Source organism: Onychostruthus taczanowskii, unplaced genomic scaffold (genome assembly GCF_017590055.1).
Source record: "Onychostruthus taczanowskii isolate IOZ18803 unplaced genomic scaffold, ASM1759005v1 scaffold107, whole genome shotgun sequence".
Lineage (NCBI taxonomy): Eukaryota > Metazoa > Chordata > Aves > Passeriformes > Passeridae > Onychostruthus > Onychostruthus taczanowskii.
Window position 1 is genome coordinate 1,189,325 of NW_024497297.1, and position 7,182 is coordinate 1,196,506.

A 7,182-nucleotide genomic window follows, 5' to 3' on the forward strand; every position below is an offset into this window, starting at 1 on the left:
CTTTCACAGCTCAGTTTGTGTTTCTGGATGTTTCTCCCTGTGCTGGCCCTGCTGAGGCCCCTGAGGGCTGTGTCCAGCTCTGGCCCCTCACTGCAGCAAGGACTGGAGGGGCTGGAGCGTGTCCAGGGCAGGGAATGGAGCTGGGAAGGGGCTGGAGCCCCAGGAGAGGCTGAGGGAGCTGGAAAGGGGCTCAGCCTGGAGAAAAGGAGGCTCAGGGGGGACCTTGTGGCTCTGCACAGCTCCTGACAGGAGGGGACAGCCGGGGGGGTCGGGCTGTGCTCCAGGGAACAGGGACAGGAGGAGAGGGAACGGCCTCAGGCTGGGCCAGGGCAGGCTCGGTGGACAGCAGCAGGAATTTCCGCATGGAAAGGGTGCTCAGGGATTGGCAGGGGCTGCCCAGGGGGGTTTGGAGTGCCCATCCCTGGAGGTGGCACTGAGTGCTCTGGGCTGGGGACAAGGATCAGGGCACAGCTTGGACTCAATGGGCTGGGAGGGATTTTCAGTGATTCCATGGTTCTGTGTTTCTCCAGCACACTCAGTTGCTCTTTGAAAACTGTGACCTCAGAAGGAGGGAGAAAAATCCAAGAGTCTGAAGCCAGGTGGGTTGTGAGTTTTACCTAGGGTGCTCTGAACACCTGAGGCAGAGGAAGGACAGCCTACAGCAGCAGCACCCTGCCCTTAACATCCCAGTGGGTGGGTTTCTTTTTATGAAGCCTTTTCTACTCTGCCTCTTGGGCCAACCTGGACAGAAGGGTCCTGGCTCCGTGGGCCTGCCCTGACCTCTCTGGCTTCTCCTGTGGCCAACCCATGTGTGTCCCTGGCTGACCAGGGAGCACCTGCCTCCTGCCACAGCTGGGCAGGCAATTTGTGAGGGACATCATTAGTATCAGGGCTTTTAAAGGATGCTTGAAATCCCCTCTTGGCAGGTGTTGCTTAGCTGAGCTTCTCTGACAGAGTCTGAGCATGCACCTTCCGTGGGAGCAGCAGGATTTGGGTGTGAGGCTCTTGGCCGGTTGCTGTCACACTTGGCCTTGTGCAGAGTTATTCCTGGGGGCTGGGGCTTCCAAGCTTGTGCTCTGCCTCACACAGTCTCTGATCTGCAGCTGTGCCAGATGGGACAGCCTGGCTTGTTCTCCGTTCTCTGGATTCCCAAATTTTGGACATGGGAGGTTTTTGCAGGAGCAGACAAAAGTGATGCACAAATCTCATGCCGTGTGTGTCCCAGGTACATAAAAGTGATACTGTTCAGCTCTTGGTGTAGGTAAAAGCATCAAGCTCAGCACTAAATTAAAAATATAAAAATAATCCCTTCAGTTGGTGCAGTCAGGGGAAGCTGCTGCCTGCAGAGAACTGCTCCTGCAGTCTCCCCACTTGGTGCAGCCAGGCACGTGCAGTTATTGCTTAATAAAATTCCAAATATTTCTCAGTTGACCCTTTGCTGGCAGCACCAAGCCTGGTTTCTGCTTTCCGTTGTGCAATCCAAGAGGAAGCAGGAGCAGCGAGGTCTGGCTGCTGTGGAGGGATGCCCAGAGCTCTGCTCCACTGTCACAGCAGTGCTTGGAAGCTGCTCTTGGATCTTGGCTAGTTCCTGACTCTTCCCCTGCACGTTTCAGTGAGAGCACAGCTGTGTCTGGGTGTGCTGGGTCCCCTCAGTGCCTGGCACCTGGGATTCTCCCAGCAGCTCCTCACCCATGGAAGGATGAGGCCCTTGGAGAGAGACGTGGTGAAACTTTTCTTCCTTTCAGCTGCCAGGATCAGGTCACTGGGTCCCTTTCACCTTCAGAAAGCAGCTCTGCTGCTGCCTGGCTTTTGTTCCAGGTGCACTTGGGTTGCTCTGTGTCCAAAAGTGCCTTTTTTCACACCAAATATTGCAGAACAGGTTCAGGTGGGTTCTCCCTGCCCTGTCCAGGTGGGCATCACCTGGCAGGGCTCCCATCCAGGAGCCTCAACTGCCTCCAGCACACGGGATTGCTGCTGGAATTGGGAAGGGAGTTTGATGGGGCCATGTTTGGGCACTTCCAGCAGGTTTGAGGTTGGAAGCCGGGCAGGATCAGTGGCTTTCTGCTGGAGACTGACTGTTTTCCCAGAAGGGATCCAATCTCGATTATCTGGAACTGAGAGAAAAAGAGTCACTTCCAGGATGTCACATGGAGTTTCTTGTGTGCACGCTGGAGAGGTTCAGAGGGCTCATCTCTGTGTGCTCCTGGGTTTGGATGTGGGGCTGGAGACTCCTTGTCATGGATCATCAGCTCCTTCTGGCTGCCTGAAGGATTTTTTTTCCTTGTGCCAAAGGCTTCAGCTTTTCTGAAAGCTCCAGCTGCATGTGTCTCCCCTCCTCGGGAATACCTGAAATTTGGGGTGTCTGTGTGGTGAGGCCACCCCGCTCCCTCTGCATTCCCTGCTCGCTTTCCAGCTGGCACTGTGTGCTCAGATATTCTCATAATGCTCTTCTGAAACGCTCCTTTTTGTCTGGATATAATTAAAGCCAGAATTTGCCCTTTCTGAGTCGTTATTTCGGGAGCTGGAGCTTGGCCTGTGCTGTTGTCACTCGTGGGCTGCAAATGCCATTGTCCCAAGCAGTCGGACCCGGTCGGTGGCGCTGGAGGCAGCTCTGGAATTTCACTGCTATTTTTAGTCAGTGGTGAAAAATTGCTCTTCCAACACTTTTGAATCTCTGTCAGTGCTTAAATAAACCAAAGGGCAGGTCCTGACTGCTGTAAAGAGTGGGATGAGGAGGAGACCTGGAGCTGCTGCAGGCTGAGCTGGGAATGGGTGAGATGGGGGAGCCCCAGCCTTGCCTGGCCTGGAAAGGGGCTGTGAGGGGTCAGACATTACTGCCCTGCACTGCCCTGCCACTGCCCTGCACTGCCCTGCCACAGCTCTGCCACAGCTCTGCCACTGCCCTGCCACAGCTCTGCCACTGCCCTGCCACTGCCCTGTCACAGCTCTGCCACTGCCCTGCCACTGCCCTGCCACAGCTCTGACACTGCCCTGTCACTGCCCTGCCACAGCTCTGCCACAGCCACCTGTCTGTCACCTCTGCAGGTGTCCCATGGTCACTGATATGGTGAGTGGCTCTGGGCTCCTTGGTCATCTATCTCACTGTGCCCCTTTAGGGGTCAGTTCTCCCCCCCTCCCTCTGTGTCCCCAGGTGTCCCCACTGGTTCTGCCCTGTGTGCTCTGCTCTCCCCAGAGTCACCACAGGGCCCACCCTGGACATGGCAGCTCTTGGGCAGCTGGGATGGAGGCAGGAGCTGCTGAAGGACCTCTGTAAGGCCAGGTGAATGTGGGACTCTCCCCTTCCACCCCAGCCACCTCCAGAGCTGTGAGACCAAAGCTGTTGCTCACCCAGTTTCTCCTTTTCAATGCCAGGGCAGGAATTTCCTGAGAAGCTGCTTCATCTGTTTGGCCACCAGGTTCCCACATTGGCACAAACCCCTCCTCCCAGCTAAGGGATCCTCACAGCTCAGTTTCCCTGCCTGGCTGTTCCCTGCCATGTCCCTGGAGAGGCCCAGGTGGCTGCTTTCCTTTCCTGCTTAGGCTCCAGGACTTGCTTGGAATGGGAAACCTTCAAATCAGCTTGGCTGAGGCTCCTGGGATCTCCAGTTCCCCCTGAGTTGCTCTGCTGCCAGCCTGTGGAGGTAAGAGGGGCAGTGGCTCCTGGAAGGAGCCTGGTGACACTGGGCCTGTCTGGGCTGTGCAGCTGCCAGGGAAGCTCGGCCAGCTCCAGGACAGCCCAGTGTGGGAGGATGTCAGGAGAAACAGTTCAGCTCATTATCCAGAAAAGACGTAGTGCGACAAAATCCAATGGTGTCACTCCCAAAATCCTGCCCCAGGTGTGCTGTGGTGGTGCCAGGGCACACCAGAGACAGAGAGCCTGTGTGGGAATGGAGGTGGGGACGAGCAGGGAGCAAATCCTTCCCTGGGATAATGAATGGACAGAAAACATGGGCAGAACGGATGGCTGAGTTCCAGTGGAATCAGCCCGGGGGATGGGGGTTCCCAGGGTTTTTCTAAGCACAGGATTACTTTTGCTTCCATACAGCGAGGCTGAGGTGACCCTCAAGGAATCCCCGCTCCATTGCACAACACTGAGCTGTCTCCAGGTCGGTGGCACCGGGACTTTCCCCCCCATCCTCATCCTCTCAGGAAAACTGGCAGAGCAAGTTCTCTGGGATGGAACTGCCCCACCTCCCTGCTGTGCCTCCACCTGAGCAGGGGCCTCATTAGCACTAATTAGCAGCTGTGTCCCTTGGTGGCTGCTGTGCAGATGTGTGACATGGATCTGTCACACACTGGCACAGCCTTGTCTGAGCAGGGCACACCCAGAGACTGCTCCTCAAATCCCTGCCGCCAGGTAGGCTTGGGAGTATCGTGCTTGAATTATGGAAACTTCTAGGGAGGAAAAGAGCTCCAAGACTGAGTCCAAGCTGTGCCTGATCCCCTCCTTGTCCCCAGCCCAGAGCCCTCAGTGCCACCTCCAGCCCTTCCTGGGACACCTCCAGGGATGGGCACCCCAAACCCCCCTGGGCAGCCCCTGCCAATCCCTGAGCACCCTTTCCATGGGGAAATTCCTGCTGCTGTCCACCCTGAGCCTCCCCTGGCCCAGCCTGAGGCCGTTCCCTCTCCTCCTGTCCCTGTTCCCTGGAGCACAGCCCAACCCCCCGGCTGTCCCCTCCTGTCAGGAGCTGTGCAGAGCCACAAGGTCCCCCCTGAGCCTCCTTTTCTCCAGGCTGAGCCCCTTTCCAGCCCCCTCAGCCTCTCCTGGTGCTCCATTCCCTTCCCAGCCCCCTCAGCCTCTCCTCCTCGGACTGACTCTTTCCCAGTGAGTTTCTATCTCAGAAATTTATCAAAACTTGCGTTTTCATCTTATTATGCCTTGGACATGTTCCTCAGTTCTTATGAGGTTTTAAGTTGTGAGTTGGTCAGAAGCAATTTTAATTTACAGATACAGGGGTTGATATCCCCACTCCTGCTTTCCTTGGTGTTCCACACTAAAGGCAAAACATTTGATGTTTTTGTAATGCTTTCCTTAGTTAATTTCTGTGTTTTTCTCCTTCTCACATCATAGGAATTGCTTTTACCACACCATTAAGAGCAGATTACAGGAACTCCAATTCCATCTGACATCTCTTGCCAGAGTGAGACCCATGCTGCTGTGCAGCATCCATTGCTGTGCTGCAGGAGCCCTTGGAACTGCTGTGATGGAACAAATTTTGGACTTTTGGAACAAATTAATGGAAGATTCCCCCCCCCCCCCCCCCCCCCTCTTTTTTTTTTTTTTTTTTTTTTTTTTTTTTTTTTTTTTTTTTTTTTTTTTTTGCGTGTGTCTGGGTAAATTTAGTTCCCATAAAAGTGAAGGACTGTCAACACCAGCTTTGCAGCCAACCATACTGTCAGCAGCTGTTGTGCGGGCTGTGCACACAAAGATGGAAAATCCCCCCCCCCCCCCCCCCTTTTTTTTTTCTCTTTTTCTCTGCTCATTTCCTTTGCCCTGGGAATCCTTCCCATGCTCAAACACCAGGCTGTGCTTTGGAAAGCACTGGGAGCCTTGTGCTGTCAGCAAATCCCTGCCCTGGGTATATTTAGACTGAGACATGCTGATTTTTTACTTTGGTGTCCCAAACAAATCTCTGCTGCCTTGGTTGATGTCCAGAGGCAACGGCTGATCACAGGGACAGCAGAATGGAGCTGGATTTTGTCCCACCTTTCTCAGTGACACCTGGGTAGGGTGTTACACAACGGGTGTCACTCCCCCTGCAAGTCCTTCCTTAGGGGTTCTGATGGGAAGGGAAGGATCCAGCTCAGCTGCCAGCAGGACAAGGAAGGATTTTCCATGGCAATGGGGTGTCAGGGTGAGGGGCAGTGCTGCTGTGGGCACCCCTGGGTGGGTTTGGGTGGCCTTCTTAGAGGTGCTTTGGGGCAGTGGCATCTCTGGGTTTGTCCCCACAAATGGAAATGGGGCAGCTTTTGGGGCACATCAATTTGCTACCCCAGGCTGTGAGCAGCAGCAGGGGTTTGATGGCAGGGGCATTTGCAGCTCTTGCTTTGTCTTTTAAATGCTCTAAAAAGGGTTTAGACTTCATGGTAAGTATTGTTCTAAGTGATTTTGAGCGATGAAGGACATTTCTGCTGACGCCAACGTCCTGTGGAGCAGGTGAGCTGTCAGTAAGAAAGGACTTTGCACCATTTCCATTTGTTCATCCTCCATGTCTTCACCATTTGGCAGAGATTTGAACAGGTAGCAGAAAAAAGTGCTTAGCAGGAAGCTGCAGGTCCATTTTAACAGCAAGCCCAGTGCTGTGCTGTCACAGCACGCTGCTGCTTAGGACAGTTTTGCTTCCAATTTCCAATGCCTATGGCTGCAGCTGGTCCCTGCTGCGTGGTTCAGAGGGCAGCCTGAGTGTCCTTGGTCCCCAAAGCACCTGAGCTCTGGATGTTCCTGGATGCTCCGAGGCTCCTGTGGCAGAAGCAGTTTGCCACCAGGATCCAGACCCTACAGGCTGAACAAGCTGCTCATTGCCAAGGGCTGAGGTCAGTACATGGAAACGTGCAGTGGTGCAGCAAGACCAGGCCTAAGGCACACATCAGGACTCATTAAATAGAACTGTTTATTAAATAAACAGTACAACATGCAGAGCCATCTCCTGAGTCCATGTATCACAGAATACCAGACTGGTTCGGGCTGGAAGGGGCCTTAAAGCCCATCCCAGTGCCACCCCTGCCATGGCAGGGACACTTTCAACCATCCCAGGCTGCTCCAAGCCCCAGTGTCCAGCCTGGCCTTGGGCACTGCCAGGGATGCAGGGGCAGCCACAGCAGCTCTGGGCACCCGTGCCAGGGCACGGAGGGAGCCGACAGGGGCGAGTCTCGAAGGTGCTTTCCAAGCTTTCGATCCCGCAGCGTCCAGCAGCAAACCCCGGCCTTGGCCGTTCCCACACGGCTCCGCCGCTCCGTGTGGGCCCGGTCCCCTCAGGCCGCCCCGCCCCCCCATCCCGGCCCGCGCCGCTCCCGGCAGCCCCCGCGCGCCGCCTGTGCCCAATGGGCAGCGCGGGGCTCCCAGGGGGCGGGGCCGGGTACACCGGGGCTCCGCCCCTTCCGCCAGCGCCGTGACGTCGCGGCGGGCGCAGAGCGCGTGCGCGTTGCGCGTGCGCGCGGCGGGGGCGGGCGGGCCGCGGCGGG